The sequence below is a fragment of the Euprymna scolopes genome, chromosome 7 (genome assembly GCF_053919585.1).
Source record: "Euprymna scolopes isolate OS-2025 chromosome 7, ASM5391958v1, whole genome shotgun sequence".
Taxonomy (NCBI): domain Eukaryota; kingdom Metazoa; phylum Mollusca; class Cephalopoda; order Sepiida; family Sepiolidae; genus Euprymna; species Euprymna scolopes.
This window is the reverse complement of record NC_136488.1, coordinates 72,601,565-72,627,465: the sequence shown is the minus strand read 5'-3', so window position 1 is coordinate 72,627,465 and position 25,901 is coordinate 72,601,565. Positions and strand designations below refer to the sequence as shown.

General features: G+C 37.8%; 1 long non-coding RNA gene across 2 annotated transcripts in view; it reads left to right on the top strand.

The window, feature by feature from the left end:
• The window catches only part of LOC145279780 (uncharacterized), a 357,881-nt gene that overhangs the window by 316,105 nt on the left and 15,875 nt on the right, over window positions 1-25,901 (top strand). For both annotated transcript variants that reach the window (XR_013868447.1, XR_013868448.1), the window contains one exon: window positions 20,014-20,082. This is a non-coding gene — a long non-coding RNA (uncharacterized LOC145279780). The remainder of the gene's footprint in view (window positions 1-20,013; window positions 20,083-25,901) is intronic.

Below are 25,901 nucleotides of genomic sequence, written 5' to 3'. Positions count from 1 at the left end.
CAAGTATAAATCATGTAGAATATCTGTATGAATATAATTACACGTAATAGTTAATTAAAGAACATCATTTCATAAAAAACTAACTAGGAATTAATTAAAATGAATGTTTAAAAGAATAAGTAAATTAGCTAGATCTTTTGGAGATGAATGCAGTTCCACAACCCATATATAACAAAGTTGTATTTTCTTTTTAAATAAATAGAAAACAGGGTTTTTAATATGAATATCAATATACAAAAAAAATTCATAAGAGGATATATATATATATATATATATATATATATATATATATATATATATATATATATATATATATTCCTTTTTCACATCAAACAGTGGACGTTGCCACTTGAAACATACTGGGCTATTAGAGATCATGTCTAACAGGGGACTGTGGGAAATTGAGCAGCGAGATGTCATTCATTGAAATATATATTTAAAAGAATTTGCATACATACATCGATATATATCTTGCTCAGCATTATACAGAATTCTCTTCATATATGGAGAAATGTGTCTTTATCTCAGTAGTGAACATTCATACAAACATGGACGTTTATTCGAGAAAGTGTTGTAAAAGTACATGTAAGAATGAATACATACTTATAGACACACTAGTTTTTATGTTTATATTTTCATACACACATACATGCAATTATGTATCGTTATAATAATTTGCATTTAATTAAATAAGTTTCTTTCATTTTAAATGGGAATATATTTAATTAAAATATAACATGAACAGATAAAATCACTGATACTAAATGAACTTTTCTATGATAAACCACTTACCTTTCAATCACTAGAATATTTAAAACCTCGTATATTTGATTGTCAATTAACACAAGAGATCATGAACTAAGGGATTGAATACTATCATAATATTATCGGCATTTTATGGAGTTCTGATGAGTCAATGATTTGAATCGCTTAGAGATAATCTATTTTGGCATTTGTTTGTATATTTGATAGACACATAAGGATTAAAACAAATCTGAGATATTATTAAGTGATTATGAAAAACAATTTTTATCAGTTGACTACATTTTGAAAATTCAAGAATTATAAGAAACCCGGATCACTGTTTTGAAGGCCATTCACATGATGAAAAGAGCACTTTTCATCGTCAAACCGTCAACAATTCAAAATTGTTTTAAAAAGGCTGGCTTTGTCATTGAATCACAGACTAAAATGTAAGAAATACTCAACGAAAATGATCAAGTTTCTCCACCATCGGGCATGAAGCAAACAGATTTGGACGAATTTTTCAGCTTCAACGACAGTACACAATTTCATGGAGAACTGACTGACACGGACATCACATGTGGTATAAATTCGGATGATCAAGATTTTGATGAAGATGATAATGCTGAAAGCATAAGTTCTGAAATTTCTGAAAGTGGCCAACCAATGCCAAATTCTCTGGCTGCATTGAATGCGCTTGAAACTTTGACAGCCCACTTTGAAGCAAAAAACAATAATCCTGATGGCGCACTGAAAATGATTTATGGACTGTATGAAAGTATTCATGATGTTAACAAAGACATTTCTGTACAATCCAAAATGACTGACTTTTTTATAAAAAGTAATTTTTGACTGAATTTTTTGTGAAAACTGATGGAAAACATATTTTTAGCTTTTTTTTTTTTTTTATTAACAAGTGTTCTGTACATAAAAAGCGCTGTATGAAGTGTTCCTATATTTACCTAAACAAAATAGACAAAAACCCTGATATAAGAGAATCTCGGATATAAGAGACGGGGAACCCTTTATATTAGTGTTCCACTATATATATATATATATATATATATATATATATATATATATACTAGACCACCCGTGACCCGTTGGGTCAGTACGTTATATTAGCTATGGAATTCATGTATGAGCGTGACACTTGTGGCATAAAGAAAATAGTTTTTTTTTACATAACAGAAGCATTTCTATGAAAGTATATTAAAATGAAAAAAGAATATAGATAGATTTCTATGAGTCGTTCTGTTTATTATAATTGTTATTTTTTTTTAAATTACAGTTACTGAATTATAAGTGGTTGGTCATACTTATAGGTAAATATGCACTGAACAGGTATCATAATCCTTATTATAGTTAAATTCAAATTTTGATATATCATCTTTTAAATGAAATTGTTAGTTGAAAGTACAGAATAATAAAAAAAACACTCTCCACATGTTAATAATGGCTTTTTAAATAGAAAATGAAAATAAAATGTAACTTTTTTCATTAATTTAAGCAAACATTCAGTACCCATTGTGTAAAGGAAAACACTATTTAATGTAATAGAAATGTGTGCATTTACCGATTCAGCTTTCCGTTTGGAAATGTAAGCAGACGACTTTAAAAAACATGGGAAGAAGAAAAAGAAATTTTTTTGTAATAACGCCCTCTAGTAAAAAGGTCTGCATTAGTTAAGGGGAATAACTCTATCCAGTTTTACATCGCTCCCTTTTTCTCTCTCTCACACATACACGTAACTATTTCCTGCGTACGTAACGAAAACAGAGGGAGTAGGAGTGTTGAAATCTATTAGAGGGAAAGTGAGAGGTGTTTTCTTTCCATAAATTGTATAGGGTAATATTTCATATTATTAATAGATTCATAGATAAATAGATTTTATAATATATATTATAATTATCTATGAATCTATGTATTATTTGTATATATAAATAACTATTTGATCAAATTAAATGAAATTGTTTGTATTAAAAGCGATATAAAAATTCCGGAATTGGAATAACGGATTGAAGACGTTGCTATTTACGCATGCGCAACCGGATGTTGAAAACCGGAAATCTGATTGCAAACATACAAGATCCATAGAGTTTTAGTATTATATAGATATATATATATATATATTAGAACAAAAAATGAAAATGTCTACAAATTTCAAATAAATTTATTTTATTATAGGGTAAGACACCTTTTCAAATTAATTATAGCTCGCAACTTACAATGTATGAAGTCATACAAAGTTTGAATTGTTTCAAAATTAATTTTTTCACGTTTTTCAACAAAACAGTCTTTTGTATTGATGATAATGAAATCCTTACTAATTTTTCAAAAAATTACCAAAAATGTTTAATAATCTTGAGATATGGAAATGGTGATGGTCATATAATATGTTTAACTGCATTATAATGTTCCTTGCGCCATTCAATAACAATTTTATCTGTGTGAATCGTTGCATTGTCATTCTGAAAAAATTATATTTACTTTCAGAAACAGTTCTGCTACCATAGGATGAATTTTATCTTCTTTAATAAACATAATCATAAATATATTTTTATTTTCATTCCATAACTTAAATACAAGTATATAAAAACAGTATTCAATCGTGCATACTAGTAAAATGTAAAATATAAATAATCTAATTGAAATTTCTATTATATATATAATTTAATGTTAAAAACCGTCTAAAATTAATATTAAATATTTTGAATTCAGTACAGGGATCAAATACAATGAAAACATGTATTTAATTATGTATAAACTCTGTATTTGTAAAGTCGGTATTAAATAATGAATATAATCCACTACGAAGACCGAGTGAAAATCGTCTTCCAACAAAACCAAAGTGTATATATTGCTGTAACTGTTTCTTGATTGAACATATTTATAGTCTTAATCTTTATGTGCTTATTTCAAGATTGATTAAATTGATAGATATTAATCATGGATCTTATAAAGTAGACTATTCTAGTATAGTAGTATTAGTTATCTTGTAAAAAATGCACACTTCATCAGTACATTTAGATAGTGTGAGGAAGTGCGAATAATATAAGTTAGTGTGTAATGATAAGAATAGAACGATGTAAGAGAGTCAGAGAGAGGAAATCACGGATGGGGAACACAAAAAGAGAGAATGGGGAACATGGAGAGGGTCTATTATAAAAAGCAAGAAAATTTCATAAATATTTGGATTTTCCAAACATTTATGAACCATATTGTGATATCATAAAAGACACCTATCCTCTTCCTCTACCTCTTTTTCTCCTATCTATCTTTCTTTATCTATCTATATATGTAAGGGAGCCACCAATTATCAAGGCCCGAAGGCAACGCGAAGATAAGTGTTAATGAGTCTAAGGTGGTCACTGAGATAACAGCATGATAATTGTTATTAGTGGAAGTTGATTATTTAAGGGGGCAGCTCAACAAGAACTTGTTTACATAGAACTTGAAAATGACCATGTTGAAGTCAGCTGAGAAGCTGGCCAGCAAAAGAGATTTCTACAGGCGAACAGTTTTAGGAAAGCTTTGTTAATGGAATTTGAGTTTAGATTTAGGCACAGATGGTAGATACGGGCAAAAATGGGCGGGCAAAAATAGGGGGACCTAGATTTGAAAGCCGATTTATCATAATTTTTTGTAGGTTTCCGACTACTTTTTGATTGTATTTGAAAGATTAGAGACTAAAGTTAATTTCTTAAAGGAAAAAAGTACTTGTACACGTGAAAAAAAAAGTTATGAAAAATGTTTTCATGGCGAGCTAACCAATTCAGCTAAATTTTAAAGTTAAATAAATTCATTGTAAAAATCCTTTAAAAGATAAATATTAGTTTCCTGGGTCTATTTCAAAGATAATTAGTAAAGTAAAGTCCTAAGATATTGAATTAAATAATAATAATAAAAAAAAACACCTTGTTTGTGCAAAAATAACTTAATTAGCCCCCAAAAAGCAAGTAATTTACCGTTCGCCAAAAACGCACCAAATAAAGATTTGTAAACACGATTATAAGGAGGCCCAAAATTTCAGCCAATCGAAACACTGTTTCAAAATGAAGTCTTTTTAGTAAAAGGAGGTAGGGGTGTCAGATTTCTTCCCCCCCCCCAAACATGCATCCATACATTCCTATTCTGAACGTTTGTATCAATGTTTATCATTTTTTTAATTTAATTATTTTTATGTTCCTGTTTTTAAATTATTTTTTTTAAATTATTGTTCGAGATTATATAAAATTATGTTACGCCGAAAGTTTCACATTCTTGTGAGCAAGGAAATTATTAAAATCTTGCATATAAAAATTATGCGAAATCTGTAATTTTAAAAAAGAAGTAGAAATATTTTGCTATTATAATTTTTTTGTGTGAAAATATTAAATAAACAATGCTTAATTCAATGGTAATATCGGTAGTTCAGGAAATTCATTTTTCTTTGAATTATATCAAATTCATTAATACGGACGTTAGGGGCTTTTTCGTAATGTTCCTGTAAAAATTATTTTTAGTCGCATGCAAGCAACTCTATAAGTCAGTTCGTCGGTCTGTCCGTAACACTTTTGTGCTTGGCCTTTTTGGTTAAGATCAAAGGTCTGTTGTTAATAGATGCTGTTCTTAGCTTTTTAAGATTTTCTTGGCCTTTTGGTCAAGATCAAAAAGTAGCCTCTCAGCTGATTAGGAAGCCTCCAAGATCCCCACCCCCTCCTTCTTGCAATTTTTGTTTTCACCCCCCCCCCCTCTAAATTTCACCCATTTTGGAGAGAAAGAAATACAAACTAACCCCCATCCCTTACCCACAAAATTTTCTTTTCTCCATTCACCCTCATCTAGAGGACATCCCCACTTAGAGACTGACTTGCAGAAGCGAGGTCCCTTTTACAAACCTAGTGGAACTGGCAGTCTATCAACTAGACGGGGTTGGAAGGGTCCTACTAATCACTTCCCCCCCTCCCTCGACACACATGAATTATTGTACCATTTTTATTGTTATCTTTTTTTTTTTTACACGTCAATAAAAAATGTTTTAAAAATTGAGAGTTAAGTAGGACGTCCCCCAGTATAAAAGGGTGAATGCTGTATTATGGTGAAAGAAGATACTAGCTGGGAGAAACTTTTGATTTTGTTTAGTTCTGGAGTGACAAGAATGACCAACGACACCCACAATCCCCCCTTTTGAGTTGGCCATTTGCCTAAGTTTTTTGTTCATTGTTGATTTTCAATGTATTTTTAACATGAATAAAGGATTTAATATCTCAAAGTGTAGTAGCTGTTCCAGCAGATACTGCAAGCAAACACCATATGTTGGGGCGACCCCACATATAAGACCTTGGTCAATGTACGGGCAAACTTTCATACCAATTGTCACTATCCAGCTCCCCTACTCCCCGGGGAGTTGGTCCCCATTTCCCCTTCCCTCCTCACATTAAAAATCGGCCTTGTGCCTAATTTGCTCGGTGGGGGAGCAAATAAATACCAACTCCACATATAAGACCTTTGGGAGTTTGCTGTTCTCGGGACTGACAACACTTTCTTTGGTAGACACGACCTGGTCGGGTTAGCTTAGCATTTTTTCTTTTGGGTACTTCGTTTCCTCCTCTCCTCTGAGGTTAAAATGGTCTACTTTCTCCCCTCTTAATTGCCTGTGCTGCACTCTGACCTGCCAGGCCCACTCTTTATCTTCCTTCGCTGCTCTCCCAGTGGATTGAGCAGACCGGGCTCTCTTTCTCGCTTCCTTGGGGTTGTTTGCGGGCAGGGTGACATGTAGGGCGGGTGTTTCGTTTCTGCTCCCCTCTCTAGCAGAGTGTTTCGTTTCTGCTCCCCTCTCTCCCTAGGCAGAGATGTCTATCCCCTCTCTCTCTTAATTGCGACGCGGCACTCAGACCCGCTAGCACCCACTGCGTCTTCCCTCGCTACTCTCCCCCCCTGTGGGGGTATCTGAGCTGACTAACCTAACATCCCCTGAAGGGGAGGTCAAACCACTTTTGCTTCTGACCCCACCAACACCCCTCTCCCCCCATTTTCCCGCATATTTCTTTTCTCCCTCAGTACACTTTGGTCCGCATCAGCAGCCGGTGCAGTTTTTTCCAAGATGCCAGGAAAAGGTGTATACCACCTCAGATGCGCCACATCGCCCCCCCTTGAATACTCCCCATCGGAGGGAGCACCCACCATGAAAGAAGTAGAGGAGGAGAAGGCAAGGGTAGGGCCGCAGTCCGTGGCCACCCAGGCAGATACAACATCAGGAGAGCAACCAATCCCGCCCCCGGCTCCCTATGAGGGCCACTCCCCAGTCCGAGGAGTCAAGGAAGCGGCTGACGAGGGAAAGAGGTGAAATTTGGGTGGTACACATCCTGCAACACCCTTCCACCTCAATCCTCGTCGGTCGGAGAAAGCACTCCCACCCAGGCTCCCCAAGAGGACCAGTCCCAGATAGAAGCTTCCATGCCTGCGGCGGATGAGGGAACGAGGTACCGCTCAAGTGGTCCACAACTAGTGGCACCCTCTGAACCTCAATCCTCGTCTGCCGAGGGCAACCAAGTCACCCTAGCTCCCCAAGAGGGCAACACCCAAAAGAACAGGGGTAAGAGGGATGAAGAGACCAGAAAAACGAAGGGTGTACTACGGCCAGTGTCACCCACGGCTCCTCAGCTACCATTCACCTTGAACAACCCACAGCCTCCTCCAGGAGAGGATCCCCAACTTTGGATGGAGAGGACGAAAGCAGCATAGCAGAGAGAACTAAAAGGCACATAGAAGAAGCGCTACCTGCCCTAAGGAGTCTCGGCAGGGAAATCCAAAAGACTACCCCAAAAGTTTCACCCAAGAAGGACCAACAATCCAGAAGGAGCAAATCCCCAACACCAGCCAGGGGAGCTCTAACTCCAGGGAAATTAACGGCTGTGGAGAAACCTAACATGGAAAACTCCCTCATAGGTGACTCAGCAACAAGGTTATCGACAAGAAGAAGAGTGGTGACCAGGGAGTCAGACAAAGCCAGGAAGCAACATCTGACTGGCCAGCTCTGACCCCCAATAAGGCCAATACCAAGCCGCAGCAACAACCAAAAGCAGTGCCAGCAGACCCACGTCCAGGGCCGTTCAACCCACCACAAGAGCTGGCAATAGCATGGGCACGAAGACGCAGCAGGAGAACCTGACTCCGGAGGGATATAGGGAATTATTCAACTCCACGTACAAGGAGTACACGGTGGTCAACATTATCCAACCCCTCTCAGGTCAGATCGAGGAGTTGGAGAAAAGAGTTCTCTTGCTTATTACATCAGACCTCAGGACCCGGAGTTTGACTGGGGATTGACAGGGACAGCATGGTGGCACTCCTTCTGGAGCTAAATATTCCAGCCAGCTATATCTGCAGGAGGAGCTACGCCATGTGAGATGTGCTGCTCCTCAGTCCAGAAGACGCAGTAAGGCTCGCAAGCACCGACCACCGGGGTAAAGGAATAAGACTCCAACCGGAGTACTTAAGCAAGAGGAAGGCCAACGTCTCCGTGCTGAATGTTCCTGTCTACATGGGCGCCAAGCAGGTCGGGGCAATCCTAAGTCAGTACGGAGATGTGGAAACCGTAACACCAGTCTGCGGACAACGAAACGTCATGACTGGAGAACACAAGGTAAGAATGGTCGTGGACAAGGCCGAATTTGGAAAAATCCCAGCCATGTTGAAATTCGGGGACTGGACCATGACCCTCATAGTGGACGGCAGAAAGACCCACTGCTAGGACTGCCAAAAACGAGGACATATGGCCAAGGACTGCCTCAAAAGACTCCCGGCCACAGTCCCTCCGAAACCGCAAGGGTTGGCCAACCCAAACCCCGGCTGCAGCCCAACCATCTACTTCCGCCACAGCCAAACCGGGTCAAGCAGCAGTGGCTGGATGGTCGACGGTCACTAAGAGGGGCAGACGTCCCCAAAGGGTTCCCGAACTAACAGCGACCATCGATGAACCAGACTACACACCCATGGACATCCCGGCGCCCTTTTCCTCGAACAAGAGGAAACTTCAAGACTCAGAGGAAGAGATCGCGTCGGAAGAAGAGGAGACCACAGCATCAGCAGTGGCAAAGACAGCAGAGACAGGTGAGAGAACGAAGACAAAGAGGAGGAAGAGCAAAAAGATGAAGGGAAACACCCCAAACCCCAAACAGCCAGAGCAAAAGGCCCCCTCCATCCCCAAACCCTCCAGCAACTCATCCCCAGAAAGGACAAATACCGCCCCCAAAAAAGCAACACCCTCAGCACCAAACACCCCTACACCCGACACGCCCACCCCCAATTCCTCCTCCCCTACTCCTCCTCCCCTTCCTAAAGAGAAACCAACCCCAACCACAACAGTCCACACGGAGCGGATAAAAAAACTCCCCTTCCTTCCAGGAGGAAGGATATGTGAAACGAACCGTCTGCCAACTATACCTGAGCTCAAAGGCCAGCAGAAGATCCGCTACAACCAACTGAAGGACTTTGTATACGTCGGGGGCGATAATGTCACCGACCCAACCAAGTTCCAAGACGCTCCCTTGTTGACCACATTTATTAGGGTCAACAAAGATTCTAGGACAGAGGCTCTCTGGGCCATGATATATGCCACAAAGGATGCAATCCCAGGCCAGCAGCTGGTGGACATGGAGCATCCTTCGCTGAACAATTTAGTTTTCAAGTGCAAGGGCAGAGTCCCTGTTTACATCCACCCCTCCTTTTACAGGGCACTAAAACTAACCTTTCCCCAGGACGTGGGAGGCGTGGCCAAGAATGGATTACCCTCAGCTGACTTACTAACCAGAAGCCTTGGACAAGCCTGCCACGTCCTCACGACCGAGGATTTCAGACCCATGTGTGACACTGGCTTTAAACTTGGCTACTTATAATGTGAGGGGCCTTAGATGTCGAACCAAGGCTGCGCGCGTGCTGAGAGATCTGGTGTCCCTCAAGGTAGATATTGCCACTATACAGGACACGCACTTTATTTGTGACGGGGATTGTCAGGCGCTGGTGAGCGACTACAAGATTTACTCAGTATATGGCCATACCTATAGACGTGGAATCTCCTTGCTAGTAAATCGCACCCTATCAGTGTCGGTGAATGTTGTTCACGCGGACGAGGACGGGCGGGCAATTGCCGTCGATGTTGCCGTTAATAGCAGTGTGTTTCGGATAGTTGCAGTTTATGTGCCTAACTCCGCTGTGGAGAGGGCTTCCTTCTTTCGACGAGTGGAGGGCTTTATAGATGATCCAGAGAGGGTAATCTTAATGGGTGATTAGAATGCCATCCTTGATCCCAAGATAGATAAGATCGGGGGGACTAGCGGGTCGGTGTGGTGTGACAGCAGTCTGTCTAACCTGATGGCTTCGTGCGACCTGGTCGACAGATTTCGCATGGATCACCCGGGACGGGAGATGTGGACGTGGCATCCTAATGTGCCATCCCATCCAAGTACTTACTTGGATCGGATGTTAGTTAGAAGAGGCGATATAGACTTCCTATCTTGCCCCACATTCCACTTTTTAGGACACTCGGACCATAAACTAGTTATGGCCCGTCTGAACTTGAGCTCTAGGCCTAAACTGGCTGGATACTGGAAGTTCAACAGCACCAGTTGAAGGTTACAGAGATAATCCAACGGGCATTAGTGGAGGCGATTACCGGGAGTAAGTAGTGGGTTAGTCTCAAGGCTAAGATTAGACGCTTCTCAGTCCAGTACAGTCAACGTCTCGCAATAGATAAGGCTCAGGCCAAGAAGCGTATAGAGAATAGGATGACCCAGGCGGTGGAGGGCGGGACCCCCTAGAGATAGCGACAGCTAAACAAGACCTCAACCGCTTGGCTAGCGAGTGGTACGAGGGCCAAATAGTTAGGGTTAGGCTAATGAAAGTCTTGAAAGAGGCTGTTAATGTAGACGCTGTTGAGCGTAAGACTGCTCTAAGGCATGGCTCGGATGGGTACATTTGAAAAGTAAACGACCTGGAAGGGCACGCCCTCGTGTCGACGCGGGAGATTTGCGAGGCATTTCGAAGGCATCTATCGGAGCACTTCACCCAACTACCCAGACTCATGGTCGAAGAGTTTGGCAGCTATTTGGCCGACTCGCCCCGCCTCATGGTGGCTTGAGCGGCTAACTGTGATGGTCTTGCCACGGAACATGAGATCATTACTGCATTGAAGCAGGTCGGCTGCAACAAGTCCCTGGGGCTTGATGGTCTACCCTATTAATTCTACTTGAGGCTGTCGCCCATGTTAGTCCCTATTTTGAAGGATATGTTTAACCATTGGTTTTCTCAGGGCTCCATCCCTGGGCAGGTGACCAAGGGAGTGATTACATTGCTGAGAAAAGGTCAATGGCATGGTAGGGAGGAAGATTTAGACGATTTCAGGCCCTTGACTCTGCTAAACACAGAGTTAAAGATTTTGGCCAAGGTTCTTGCGAATCGGTTGCAGGTTGTCATCACTGACTTGATCGAACCAGACCAGAGCTATGCTGTGAAGGGGAGATCGATTCAGGACAATCTTCATCTGATATGCACAATCATAGAGGAAACAGAAGACGACACCGAGGCCGCGCTGATCAGTTTGGATCAGTCCAAGGCTTTCGATAGGGTGGACCATCGGTTCCTGGGATCTGTGCTGGAGGCCGCCGGATTTAATCTGGACTCCTGCAAGTGGATCTCTGTACTGTAGCGGTGCAGATCAATGGTAAGCTGTCGGAGTCTTTTACCGTCTCCCGGTCGGTGCAACAGGGTTGTCCGCTGTCACCTCTCTTGCACGTCCTGGCGTTGGAACCCCTCCTTCGCAAGTTAAGGAACGAGGCGACTACACCAGTCCTGTGCGGGATAGCCCTCCCTGGAGGCACACGAGCCAGGGTTTCCGCGTTCACCGATGACGTCACAGTGTCCGTGTCTCGCCCCACAGACATTCAAGCGGTCACCGAGGTGCTCGCTCGATAGGAAGAAGTTACGGGGGCCGTCTTCAATCGCAGTAAGTCAGTGGGTCTGCGGTTGGGTGCCTGGACCAGAGTAAATTCGCTTCCGGGCATCTTCAGTTGGACCGACAGCCTGGTCTGCATCTTTGGTGTGTGGTTCGGACCAGGTCTCCAGCTGAAGAAAACTGGTCGGAAGTAGAGGCCAAGGTCGAATCCTCTGTCAAGACTTGGGTTCGAAGGAAATTGTACTTGAAGGGTCGGGCGGAGGCGTGTGCTACATACGTCTTTCCGCTCATCCTTTACCGTCTGTCTGTACTTCTCATCCTTGCAAAACAACGAACCAGCTTACAGGAGCACCTCGACACACTCTTGTGGAATGAGGGTAAGCATTATGTTTGCAGAGAGGTCTGTGTTCAAAATCCGAGCGAAGGAGGCTTGGGACTGCCTGTTCTCCTGTGTCACAAGCACGCAGAGCGGTTGGCCTTCCTGAGCCGTTCGTTGTACGTAGACGTTCCATAGGTCACTGTGGCTGAAAGCTCGTTTTCCAATCTCACACCCGACCTCTTGGTCTCCGCCGAGCTTCGACTGAGGGGGGAACAAACATTCTACACCAAATGCCGGTCTGCACTTAGAGCATTGCCGAGGACCAGTGTCCTCAAAAATTCTAGGAACAGGCTTTATCGGGAGCTAGTGGGGCGTAGCTCAAAGGAACCGCTAGTGAAACGGACAGGGATGTCGTTAGAGGAGGTCCGCTCCCAGTAGAGTTGGGCGCCGGGATGGGACTTTCTTACAAACTCAGAATTTTACCTTACCTGGCGACTAGCCCGGAACGCACTGCCCCTCCTTGAGGAACTTGACCTGTACAATGAAGAAACCCGGGTCTACTGCCTGTGCTGCAACGAGGACATAAGGGAAACAGCCGGCTCAAGATCCTCCTAGGGTACATCAATGAGGTAACAGCTCGCATTGATGCCAATCGCTGGCTTGAACTCGACGAATCATATTTTGTGGAGAACATTGATCCGCCGCTGCCTAAGGAGAAAAAAATGGTTTTTCTAGCCATACTAGCAGTAGCGAGGATGGTCATATGGATCACACGACTCAAGCGAGTCCGTGAAGGGATATCTGTTCCGGATCGGGATCTGATCGTCTACTTTAAGCATCTGCTTAAAGTAAAGATCAGATGTGATTGGAAGAGGTTGCCTCGAGTGGCCTTTGACAAGAGGTGGGTGCATGACACTAGCTAATGCATCCGACGAGGTGCCAAGTTTAAATTTGTGTTACCATCATAAGCAAGCACACATGGTACTGGGTCCTACAGAGCCCATCCCGCTAGGTTAGACAAATAAAAAGTAAAGAGACTCTTGACTGGTGGTACAAATGAGATCCTGTCCCCCGATTGTTTGTTTTTTGGCACTAGAGAACCTTCCGAGGCTACCCTACCACTCCCTCCCCCTATCTTTTTTGTTTTATCACCCCCTGGTCAACCCCTACTTGAAGGTCGCCGCCTACCCCCCCCTCATATTCCCCTCTTTGTTTTTGACAATCTATTTATTTTTCCTCCCTATACCCGATATGAATTCTTCCCAATCCCCATTTGGGATCTCCCCGCTTGTTTTCGGTACCCCGGAAAACAGTAGGCGATCTAACTACTTAGATTAGCTCAGGGAGGGACCTTACTAACAATGCACTAGGCAATTTTATTTTTTGTATATTTTTTCTAGATTTCCCACTCCCCAACACAAACTGTTTTTCTTTCAAATTCAAGAACTTTTTATTTTCCAATGAATTGAACTTTTTTCACACACACACACACACACACACACCTTTAAAAAAAAAAAAAAATTTGCGCGCGCACACACACACACACACACACACATACAGAATTTGTATATATATCCTTTTGCAAAAACGCTGGGGTTTTCATTAGTTAGCTTAGAGTCCACTAAGTGAATGAGGTATTGTGGTAAATGTTGCCAGTCAAGAGTCGCCAAAGACTCCAATTTTTACTTTAGTTACAAAGACCCTGCAACACTCCCCTCCCCAGATCTTATAGGGCCTTGTGCCTAAATTTGTTTTGGCTTTTGGAGATTTTACTTTATTAAATTTTTTAATTTTATATTGGAATTTTTTTAAGTGTAATTTTTTCTTTAAACGAAATAAATTAAATATCAAGATCAAAGTGTAGTATCTGTCTTACTACATGCTGTACTTATGTTTGTAATTTTGTGATATAAAATGTGGGATCACTTTTCTGTATTAATTTAATGTAAAATGATCACCCACTTTACAACCAGTCAGTCTCAAAGCCATTCAAGTCATTCTCCAGATCATTCAAGTTGTTTTTGAAGGATTCCAGTTATTTTTTAAGCATTCAAGTCATTCTTAAGGTCATTCAATTCATCTTTAAGTTCATTAAAGTCATTCTAAGTCATTTACTTTTTATTTATTTAAGTCATTTCAGCCAACTTTTCGGTCATTTTAGTTTATCTTTAAGATTTTCATGTTAATCCTACATTCACGCATTCATTCACTATATGAGAGCACACGACTAATGGTTATCGGCCTTGTGTTTTTATTGTTACAAAGTACGATGCTTTATTTATATAAAAAAAGCAAAAATAAATTCTTGCGTTTTTTATTTACTGCTGAAAACCATAACTTTAGTAAAGGCATTTTTTGTTTAAACAAAATAATACATTTTCACTCAGGTTTAAATAAAAATAATGAGTGTATTATATTCCGCGATCATCATTTTATAAATACTGAAAATTTCATTAAAATTGGTTAATTTCCTGATTTTGGGTGAATTTTTAAGTAAAGGGAGGGGTCAAAATGTTTATACATTTTGTGCATCGGCAGTCATTTGGCTTGTACCTAACAGATGGAGAAAGGGAGAAATTATTGATAGTAGTTGTAGTAGCCGAGTATTTTTATGAAAGTTTGGCAGGGGGGAAGCTCATACGAGCACTTTCCATCAGGTTGAGAAAGAGGTTGCAGGGAGAGGAAAAGAGCATCATCTACTAAGTTTTGAAGCCAGTTTTGAACTCTGACCAAGCAGAATAGGATACTCCGAACAGTTCCTCCCCAGATGTGGCAACATTATTCTATTTTAAAACATATTTTGCTCTTACATAAGTAGGGGATTGCATCAAGGGGTGATATATCTTCTGGAGCAACCATTTTTCCAGTGACCTTGGCAAAAGATTTTATGTAAGTGCTTCCATTTTAGGTTAAAACTGTAGGTCAGTCCCAAAAGCTTGTGGAAGCAGAGTACTTCTTTGAGATGAGAGCCATTCATAGAAATTAGGGCCAAGTGGAAGTTAGAGCGTAAATGGTAAAAACATAGAAGCTTGGTTTTGGATGCCTTCAAGTTAACCAGATATTTCTAGCCCCATTGCACCATGTGCTCAAGGTCTGAGGAAAGAGACTTCGAGAGATCTTGGTCATTGCTGGTCTTTGAAGTGTTGCCAGAGATGGTAGTGTCGTTGCATATATGTCGATGAATAAACTTAAAATATGATTTGGGAGATCATTGATGAAGATAATGAAGAGAGTTAGACCCAAGATGGAACGCCAGCATTGATACTTGGAGCTTTAGGCTTCTGCCCATCAATGATTATTTGTATAAACCTATGGAGAGAAAGGATCCGATGGTTGAGAAGACATTTCCAGATATTTCATAGCTGGAAATCTTGTGAAGTAGACTTTTATACCAAACCATATATATAGGATATCTCATGAAACTCTTTTTAGGTTCACTAATCACCCCACTTATTGCAAACTTTTCGATATCACTGGCTATTTACAACCACATTATTTTAATTTTTTTTTATTACATTTTCACCCCAAATAAGGCACAGTGCCACTTTGATGTAGGGGCTACTATCAGGGATCTAAGTTGCAGAGATACTATGTAGGGAGTTGAGTAGCAAGATGTCTGTTCACATTACACTTGAATTTCTGCATGTCAGTACAATTGGAAAAACAGGAACCCGAAATGGAATTCCAAAGTTAAGCAATTCTGAGGAAGAAATTATTAGAGTAGAAGGCTTTCTTACATATAGGGACCTCTACTGTGTAGGGGTAGGACTTTGCTGCTTGTCAAGTTTGATGGGGGTATTTATGTCAAGGGGGTACAAGGTCTTGTAGTTCCTCAGAGCATTCAGCATTAAAATACTTGTAGAACAGGCAGAGGGATGCAACATTTTGTCGGTGAGACAGAGATGGAAGCTTAGATGATAGTTCAGGACCTGTCAGGTTGGCAACTCTCTTTTGAACCCTGTCCAGGAGTAGGAGAATAGTAGCAGATGCACCAGCCAAAATGTGAAAAACAATACTCCATACATGGGCGAATGGTGGCCTTGTAGAGGTACAGGATACTTTCAGGCGTAAGTAACTTTCTAGCATGGCAGAGAGAGCCCCCCCTTCTTTACAGCAGCCTTGGCAATGCCCTCAATGTATCTGTTCCAACTTATGTTCCCAGTGAACGTTAAGCCAAAGAATTTGAAAGAAGTACTTTCAGGTAATGCATTTTTAGCCATAGCTATTGGTGGTTGAGAAAGTTTCTTGTAATTATTGAAGGAAACAAGCTTGGCAGTGTTGAATGAAACCAACCATTTTTGTCCCCATTCCACTACAGATTGGAAGACTTCCTCTAGTGTTTCTGCAATTTCCTTAGATATGTGTTCATTTGTTTTCCCCTCGTGCCTGTTATAGAGCATGCTGTCATCAGCAAATATACCCATCTTAGAGACAATTTTATCAAGGAGGTCATTTATGAACGTTAGGAATAATAAAGGTTGAAGGATCTCCCCCTGATGTACACCCACAGTTATATCATATTGTTTGATGTACGACCATCGAAGACAACCTGGATTTTTCTCTTATTTAAGAAGCATTCATGTTAAGTATTCTTCCAGTGATACCGTATGATCTGATTTTCCTGAAAAGACCATCGTGCCATACTACTACTGTCAAAAACCTTAAATATATCTAGGACTACCCTCTCCTGCTTTGTCCAGTATACGGTATATATGTTCAGAGATTACAGTTAGGATATCTGCTGTAAAACGGGCTTGCCTAAATCTATATTGTTGGTCAGTCAGAAGTTTAGCAACTGTAAGATGATAGACTAGAGCTTGATTAATTATGGACTCAGATATTTTGGCAAAGAGAGAGAGGAGGCTAATGGGGTGATAATTTAATCGGTTAGTTTTTTCACCAGAATTTTTGCAAACTGGTACCAATAAGGCAGTTTTCCAGAAGTCAGGAAAGCAAGATTCCTTAAGGCATTTGTTGTAAAGTTTGGAGAGGACTGGAGCAAGCTCAGCGGAGCATTTTTTTAATAATACAGTCGGGATGAGATCAGGTCCACATGCTGTTTAGGTATCTAAATTTTTTATGATATCCTGCACTTGAGAAGAGATGATTTTCGGATCATCTAGTATGGTGTCAGTCTGCAAAGGAAAGTCAGGGAGGGAGGGAGTGGTTTGTTGGGTCCAATGTCGAGTTTGAAACAAACAGACTGGCAAACATGTTAGCCTTCTTGGTTGCCATGCAAACAACCTCATGATTGTTGGATAGTGGGGGAATTGTTGATTGCCCATTATTTACTATACTGTTGTAGATTTTCCAGAAATCACGAGTTCCCAATTTCTGCACTTCGATGCGTTTTCTGGTGGTTTTGTTGTATTGTCTCTCAGCTGTTGCTATTTCTTTCTTAAAATTACTTCTAGCTTCTAGCTGGCTGTTTGTACTGGACATGTTGGATAAATCTGTGGTATGCATGCTGCCTTTGAGCAATGGCAGCTGCACAAGTACAAGTAAACCATTCGGGAGAGTGGGATTTGCTATAAAACTGCGTGAGAACATGAGCTTCAATTGCCACATTCAGTGGTCTCATCTGCGCACTGTTCTGAAGGAAGAGAAAAGATATTCCCCTATACGATATCGCTAATGAGATCCCTGATGGCTTCTCAGTCAGCCTTTTTGTAATATCTTGTTGTTTTGAGCAATAGCTTTTTAGCTTTGGGTCGAGAATTTAGGGCGATTTCAACCACTGTCACAGCGTGATCAGCATTCCTGAGTGAGCTATGGGCATTTATTACACAATCATTGGGAACTGTGGTCAGAAATAGATCTAGAAGTGAGTCTTATTTATCTTGCTGGTTTGGGAAACGTGTCGGAAACGTAACTGTCTGTGATAGGGAATGAGATATATCGAAGCTATGCGTTATGCTACCAGCTGTGTCTGTGTAAAAGAGAAACCAAGCCAATTACTGTGGTGGACATTAAAGTAACCAAATACATGTACTTGCACGCTAGTATCAAGGGAGAGTGCTGTATCTATGCTGTTAGAGACTTGGTTGATTAGAGTACAGTCCTGGGTCAAAAGAGAGTGGTAGAGAAAATATAAGTAGCTTACGCTATGTTTCTGGTTAAGTCTAAAGCACATAAAGGCCTGGTTGTCTGATTCTAGTTTTGATTCTCTAGTCAAGGGGAGGGTGTTTCGAATATAGACTCCGTGCATATGTTTGTCTGAGTCCTTACGGCAAAGTGGGAGATACCAGGCATATTAAAGAGGTTAGAGAAGATGAAGGAGTGTAGGTTAGTTTCACTTAGCGCCAAGATATCTGGAGTGTTTGCTAGGAGAAATGATTCAACATCATCTAAATTAGTTCTAAGCCAGCGGATATTCGTGAATGCAAGCATCAAGGGAGGAGGCAAATTGGTTTTGTTTGAGTTTATGCCTGGTTTGATCGTAAATATTTCGATTTGTTGAGTATCCCCTTTCATTTTATCTGTAAACTTTTTATTTTTCTTTCAATTTTCTCTCTCAACTGTTTTCACAAAGTGAGCTAACCAGCAAAAGTAGATAGTTATATATACTTACCTTTTGCTGACTTTTTTCCCCTGAGGAGAAGAGCCTTTCTTTGAAACTCTATGAAATAAGGACCTTTCACCTTTATTTCACATTCCTTGTTTTGAATAAAATATTGTAAATTTAATTCTACACTATCTTAACTTTTTTCTACTTTATATATATATATATATATATATATATATATATATATATATATATATATATATAAGAGCAAACAGTTAATAAAACATGTTAAAAATCACTTTGAAAAAGAGTTAAAATCATATTTAATCTGAAAAGGAAACACTTGATAAGTGGATAGTCCTTAATCTGCGGAGTTTTGAAGAAATACTTTCCTTCTCATTAGAGGATAGGAATTAGCAAAATGCGGGATCGAATTTTGCATATAAAAGTATTTGATGAAAGTGCAAGTAAGTCAAAGATCTTACTTGATAACAAAAAGTGAAGCAGAGGGAATATGGTGAAGAAAAAGGTGATTACACGTGAATGGATAATCTGGTGAACGGTAAATAATCCAATGACGGTAAAATCCAAAAATATATATATTCAATTTTCTATTTTTCTCCTCTATCTCCACTTTCTCTCGTTTTTATTCATATAATTTTTTTTATCACAACTTTTCTTATCATCCATCCTTTATTTAGATTATTCGCCGATCATCTAATCATCTAATGTGCCGACGTAAGTGTCCACTAACTTGGTTGTTACTTTAAATCCATAAACACAATTTTCAAGATAAATAAAAGAAAATGCTAACAATAAGAGGTTTTTCATAAAATAAATTATAAGATAATTTATTAGTAAAATAAGATTATTTATTTAGTAACTTATCTGTATTTTTCATTTCAGAAACTTTGTTTTGATAATCTTTTCATTGGATCCATCAAAACCATCTTGTAATTTCAACAACACTTCATTTTCAATTATTTCAACATATTTCTAAAACGATCAAGATTGATGTTGATTTGAACAATTAGAAAATGTCTACAGAAGACAAAGTAATCTGGATGAAGGCCAACTCTCATATAGTTTATAAGCAGCTATCTAGTATGATATATAGAGCATTTCATAAATTACAGCCATATGTATTTGTTATTGAAGTAAACTATAATTAAGAATATTTGGACGTCAATAAATTGGCTCATATAAAACAAGAAAGATTTATGGAAGAGGAAAATTCATTTTAAAATTTTAAATAAGATGGTTAGTTAGTCTTTAAAAACTTAGTCTTAAGAATAAGTGAAATGGTTCATGTGACAAATGTTTAATTAAAATGATCTGATTATGAATATTTTTATAAAAACTGAATTATCTATCAGCGTTGTATAATTTTCATGTCAAAATAATATAAATATATACATATATTGTGGCATTGTGTTTTGTGTATTAATTTTTACAATGTAAAAGCAAAGCAACTATATCTAAGTAAATAATGAGTGTTGTGAGTATTTTCAGAAAGTGCTGAGTTCTGCTGAAACGTGTACAGTTGACGAGTTATGTGGATGTATAGCCATGCAAGAAGAGGTAACTGTATTTTTATTGTTAGCCTGTACTGACTTAATTTCTTCAATAAACATTTATTCCAATTTAGTTTTGTTATTTGCCATGTTTTAATTTTGCCTGTAGATTTCTGCATTTTTTTTTTCATATTCAATTTATGTTATGGAAGACCAAATATGGGAATTGGGTTACAAATTACAAAATGTTGGGTGTTCATATGAGAAGTAAAATCTATGTGTATAGCGTTGTAGAGATACCTCACCTATCAATGTTATTTAAATACAGGAATAAAAATAGCATACAAACAAGCAAAAATAGTATACAAAATTTGCATGTAAACATAGAAGCAAGTAGAAAAATGTTCTTTGGTGAATTCGTTTTTGATTATTTGGAGTGTGATGAATGTGTGTATGTGCATGTGTGCGTCAGCAGTAACCCTATTCGGGTTTAACTGGCTTCCTCTAAAGGAGGAAGTTTCATGGCAGTATGAAATTCACAAGTGGTCTCCAGTCGCATGTATATTCCTGTCAGGGGAGATGACGACGTTAGGTTATTGCAACTCTTGCAGGGACGTGTCGACGTCCTCTTACGTACAGCGCCTGGAATTCCCAAATTGATCACCCATTTTAGTAATGATCAGGGTCAACGTTGCTTAACTTCGGTAATCTGATGGGAACTAGTGTGTCAACGTGATTATGCCATATGTGAATGTATGGAAGCGGCTGTATGCAGCAAGACAGTGTATATGGCTATAATCGCAGTATGTGTGAAAATCTTAATGATAGAAGCATTCAAGATAAGGATTTATCAAAAAAATAAGTGAAACAAATGAATATTAAATGTACTTTGAAGAGAAATATCTGGCCAGTGAATAGGTGTGGCGATGAAGGTGGGTCTCGTCTCAAGTGTTGGTAGATGATTAGGTGAAGGTAGAGCACTAAGTGATACGTTACTGAAACAGGCTGTCGAAAATTATACTGCTTTATTTTGCAAACATTTTTCTTGTCTTTTATATTCTTGATGAATCCACATAGATTCGCAAAACACAACTTTGTATTTAAGTGGAGATAATTTTGATTGGGTTAAAATATAAGCATTTTTGTATTTATTGTTACGAAAAATATATGCCCATCCACATGCATGCAGAGCATTTTAAACACTTGTCAGCATATTAGATTCTATGAACATCAGCAGTTTTAATGTAATAGTCTGTAGTGACTTTGTTCAATGAACGTGTGTTTTATTTCAGTTGTGTTATCTACCATGTTTAAATTTCGTCTGCAAACTTCTGTATTTTTCTTTCCTATTGAATGTTAGAGTAGACAAAGTGTGGAGAGTGGATCACCGACTGTGAAGGGTTTAAATGAAAGTATGTGTATCAGTATTGAGTTAACACACTCTCAATGTTATTAAAATACTAGAGAAATGAAAGAAAAGCAAATATAAACGATACAAAGGTTTAATATACATTCAAGCATGCAGAATTTATCCACAAACTTGGAAGCAGTTAAGAAAATGTGAATGTGAGTGTGTTGAAGGTGCGGCTAGTTTTGTCTGGCTATAATTGGACGTATGTGTGATAGTGGGAAGTATGTGTGAAAAGCTTAATGATATTCTGAATTGTTCAACATAAGGTGTGATATAAAAAAATAGAAGAGAAGAAACGGATACTTAAATATTTTTAAAGAGTGACGCCTGGACGAAAAATGTCATGGTGAATGTGAATGTTCTATCAAGAGAGTGTTTAAAGTCAGTGGTTGGTTTATGAATAAGTAGGTGAAGGTGGAAGCGCCAATCTAAGTCTTTATGAGTGAAGCCATCTGTTAAATATTCTATGTATTTATAGTCTGACAAAATAAACAATTTTGTAGTTAAGCAGAAATAATTTTGACTGTTAAAAAATATATTTTTGGTTTTTATTGGTTTCCTGCAAATGTTGCATGGAACCACTTACAACATTTTAAATACATTTAATTTATCCCTTGAGGGTGAACATCCGGTTATATGTACATCACTGCCCAGTCTGTCATTTTTTTCTATCTAGAGCTTAAAACTGTTCCAAACACATCAACGATGCCAGCTGTATTAATTCTGTGTAAATAAGTGGGGCTGCATATCATTTGTTTGCATACAACATGAAGGCTCTGATTTTCCAATTTATATGTCCTGGTCCATTATATTTTAAGGAAATATTGTCTTGGTAATGTCGAGGGCCATTTGATTATCCTGCATTGAAGCAGTCATTGATTTGGAAACTGATCACATTGATAGATATATATTTAGGAGTAATGGGATGCAAGACTAGATGCTATCATACATTACTGGAATTTAACATGCTGAAAATGAAGCAATTTTACACTCTCTAGCTTGGTTTTTAGTAGTAAAAGACATGTTAAGTGCTACCCCCTAAGCTATTGTGTGATTTCCATTGATGTACACTGTTTATTCTGTGTGTTTTAATGTATAAGCTTTTTTATAATTACACTGACTTATTATTTTTTAATTTAATATTAATTGCCTATTTATGAAAATCACAAATGCATCAGGATAAACGAAAATTGAATGTTAAGAATCTCATTAAAATAATCTTTAGGAATTTAGAGTTTACTCTCTTATTTTGAAAGATGGTTGTTCCCCCAAAAGATAATCTAAGTCAGATAAAGTACTTTTTGAAGGAAATAAAGTGAATAGTATCTTTGTTTATTGATCTACAAAATAACCTGATGAATCAGAATAAAATATAGATGTAAGCTATTGGTGAAAATTATCGACAGTCCGACAAAATAATTACAAATATTAGAGCTGTCAGTTCTATCTTATCTCTGTTTTTCGAGTTTTTTCTATCAAATATGCTTTTAAAATTCAAATATATTTATGACATGTTAACTTTTACTTTAAATATTTTAAATAAAGCATGAAGTAAACCGTGTTTGTTTTATACACATTTACACATACTCACACAAAACATGTCGAATAAGTAGGAAGAGAACAATGAAAAGATGACTACCAATCCCTGAAGTGAGGTTATTTTTCATTATCTCTCTTTGGTGTATGAAGTGTTCATATTTTTTATTAATTAAATTAGTTGAAATTTATTGTTGTATCTTTTGTTTATTTAGTTCATAATTATTAAAGATTACATCATTTTATTTATTTATTATGTTAAATTATGATGAATGTTTAGGATCCATAGGCTCTATGTATATATGTACATTGTAACTAAGTTAGCTTACATATAAGTGTTTGAATTTAATTCATAAAACGTAGTCATAATGTAAAGTAATGAAAACATTATCGATGCCATTTTCAATTTTCCATTAGTAACAAATGCAGCCTTTTCATTAAATAATAAATATAGATGAATATTCAATGCGAATTAATGGTGGATCCTCCACAGTGTATTCTACTAAAAAGCATTATCGAGTCAGGTATAATATTAATCACTGCAATTGAATTGAACTACTTTTTGTAAAACAATACGAACTGAAAGTTTATGTAATTGACTGGCGAATCAGGGCCAAACATGGGTCTTTCAGATGCAATACTATTAAGGTTTAACTTCAAAAACCCAACTGACTATCATTATATATTAGATATATTATTTTAGTGAACCGCTTTATTTTTTGGAATCTGAAGTTCACCAATAGTTCTTTATTAGTTCATTTTTGTAATAAGTTCAAAATTTAAAAATGATGTTAAGTTTAAATATATAGAATATTCATACTCAAAGAAAAAATACGTTTGTGCAATAACAAAGTTAACTATATCATAAGCTATAGAAATCAAAAAGAGCAGAACGAACAGATTTAATTATACAAATGACATCACTCTTCTTTCCACTCATCTGATGTTCTTTATGTTTCTTTATTTCCTTAACCCAATTCCTACTCCTTATATATTTGCTCCCCCAACCTTATTAGGCCAATTGTGCATCAGTGGAAGAATAGAGATTTCATTCAAAGAATGTGACAGTAAATAAAGATTGTGAAAGGGGTAAACAGATATCCATGTGATATGAGCACCTTCCTGTCATCCGGGTGGACAGCCATTGAGCCAAGATGGTTGCCAGAAACAAGAAATGTCAAACATACTGACATGGAGGAGGAACCTGCTCAGTACAGGTTTTTAAACTTATCGTTTGGAATTTGCAGAAGAGAGTTTCAGCCTTGTCTTTCTTCTACTTCATGGTTTTCTTCTCCTCTTCAATTCTACAATGTTGAAAGATCTTTACAAAGTCCTTACATAAAAGTAAATTGAATGGATGACACTCGACGCTTTTCGTAACTAATGCATTGCTTGAATCAGAGGTTTCTAGTTCTCTCAGAGATACTGATTGAAGAGCTGTTTTCAAGTGTAGAATTAATGCGTACACCTCAGTCTTTTGCAATCAGCATTGAAGAAAGTGAATAAGGAAGCAAGGAAGAGATTCATTTTCTATCTTATATATTGGATATAATAGATGCTACTCTTATTTGGCTCTTTTGAACAAGTGTATCAAGTTTCTAGCTTCAAAATATCTAATGCTGCTGATTTTACAAGGACACAAAATTAATAAACTTTATTTTTCACAGGAAATAAAAAAATTGTAGGAATAAAAATTATTAAATAGCGATATAAATTTGTCATGAATTTAAGAGAAAGATACTAAGAAATTTAACTAAATATACAGCTTCTGATGAAGATTTGATATTTTATGGTAAAATAATGAAATAAGATATTGTGAGAATTGTGTAATCACTTAACTAAAGTCTAATATTAAAAGAAAAAATGTTTTTACACCGAATTTGTATAACATTTTAACTTTATTTTACATCCAATTTTTTTTAATCATTGTTTCATTTTATGATCAACGATTTTTTTTATAGATAATATAAAACAAAGGCAAAATAAATTCATTTGATTCTTTGCTATATACTTTTAAGTATTCGAATATAAAGTTTCATCATTGTTCTAAATCGCAATTTCAAAACTGGAAATGCAATTATTAAATGCTTTAAAATTCTATAAATGCACAAATATCATCATAAGGTTTTTAAGCCTATTCATAAAATTAATTTTTATTCATATAACTTAATTTTAAATGTTAAAACTAAGTATGCATTATCTTTATTATTTCTTAGTCGTTTACAAATAAAAAAAATATTTTCAAGAAGAATGAATATCTAACGCATGAGTTGAAGTAAAAAGAAAAAATAACTTGTTTTCATATAACTTAACATTCCTTTATTAGCAGCTCAATTTTATGCATCACAATGCAATCAAGTACAAGAGTGTTATTCTACAAATTCTTGTTAACATAAATTTCTTTTATCGGTGCAATCAAATTGGGCTGTATTTGATCACCTTGGACAGCATCTGTCACTGATTTAATCTCTCTTTCACCTTATAATGATAACAATAGAACAAAGAGTGGAAGAGACAACAGATGAACCTGTCAATGATTGGTGTGTAATGCGACTAATAAAAGTAGTGGAAGCGCATTTGGATTTGTTTTTAACATTTCTTTATCTCTATTAGACCTCATTGAAGTCAACTGTGGTGTATGTGAGTGGCCCAGAGGGGAATTAGTTGGCCACTCCTATAGTTGAAGACTGGACAAAGGGCAGTAATTCTGTTTGGAGTGCAATCAGTGCCATTGACAAACTATAGTACCCATCAGGGACCAACGACGGTAAAAGACTATCAGGGCCAACGAACACATTTTGAAACGAGAATAAACTTTTCTTGTTTTTCATACAAAACTATCTGCTTCATAAAATTACCTAAACATTCAAACTGGGACCAATTCTTAACATTTGATCTAGTGACACGGATCAAATCAGTTTTCCACTGGTCAGTATATC